This window comes from Mandrillus leucophaeus, unplaced genomic scaffold (genome assembly GCF_000951045.1).
Source record: "Mandrillus leucophaeus isolate KB7577 unplaced genomic scaffold, Mleu.le_1.0 Scaffold1235, whole genome shotgun sequence".
NCBI classification, from domain to species: Eukaryota; Metazoa; Chordata; class Mammalia; order Primates; family Cercopithecidae; genus Mandrillus; species Mandrillus leucophaeus.
In genome coordinates this window covers 406,799-408,164 of record NW_012100710.1, presented here as the reverse complement: position 1 = coordinate 408,164, position 1,366 = coordinate 406,799, and positions in this window count along the sequence as shown.

Sequence of the window (1,366 nt, the reverse complement as noted above, 5' to 3'; positions counted from 1 at the left end):
CTTGGCTTTGTTGCTCCCCACTTCCTGTTCCAGCAGGTCCTTGGTCACTACCCCTGCTCATAACAACATGCACCTGGAGGCATCGCCTGATGTTAAAGGTTCCTCAGTCGTATCTGATTCCTTCCCTCTAACTAAATGCAGGATTCTGATTCCATTCCCTCAGCATTTGGGCAGGAAAAAAAAATCTGAACTATTTGAGATGTGCCTGATGAATTACAGAAGCAGAGTTCTGGAGTTAGAAGGTACTTGAGTCCCATGTTAAAAACCCAGGCCCAGGAAAGTGTCACATGGTCAATGACACAGATCACTCACGGGCAGAACAGAGAGGAGTTTCATTACTTCAGTTCTCTGTTTACCATATCACAAAATACTGTAATATATCACATTCTCATAAGGCAATTCAGAAATAAGGAAGAGAGGAATAGGATAGCGGGAACACCACGCCTTGCCTCTCAAATTACACCACACGGAGGCTGTATATTACACTAGTTCCAATGTCATTGCTCACAAAACCAGTCTTGAAAATGCCCAGGTAAAGTAAATTGTCAGGAAGTTCTGAATAATAAACTCATTTGATAAAACCAACTCACACTGCTTCTACTTTAAAAAATATTTTGGACATAAATACCCCCTGAAGGACTTGTTAGGAAGAAAATAGAACATTGTTTAGGTCCCTTAGCACAGAGGCCTGAAAGTCAAATAAACTTGGTCAGGCTGTTTTCTCTTCCTAAAGAGAATAAAAGGCCCCAAATCAATGGGTGGTCACCATAGAAAGAATTTGGCTCTAAGTCAGAGTGACTTGAATATCTGTGTGCTATTTTTATTTCAGAAAACCAAGAAGACACACCAAAAAATCCCAATTAAAAGGGAAATGTGTTTAAAGAGCTTGTTGACCTCTTAAAAACAAAACTTCCTGCATAGATTTTGGTTAGGATGGCTTTAAATCTGTAGATTTGGAGGTTTGTAAAAAATATGGTGCATTATTATTATTATTATTTAAGACAGAGTCTTGCTCTGTCACCCAGGCTGGAGTGCAGTAGCACAGTCTCAGTTCACTGCAGCCTCTGCCTCCTGGGTTCAAGCAATTCTCCTGCCGCAGTCTCCCGAGTAGCTGGGATTACAGGTGCCTGCCACCACGCCTAGCTAACTTTTGTATTTTTCATACAGACAGGGTTTCACCTATCGACCAGGCTGGTCTAGAACTCCTGACCTCGGGTAATCTGCCCCACTCAGCCTTCCAAAGTGCTGGGATTACAGGAATGAGTCACAGTGCATGGCCAATATATTATTATTAACTGTAGTCACCATGATGTGCAATGGATCTCTTGAACTTATTTCTCCCTTCTGATTTTTTTTTTTTTTTTTT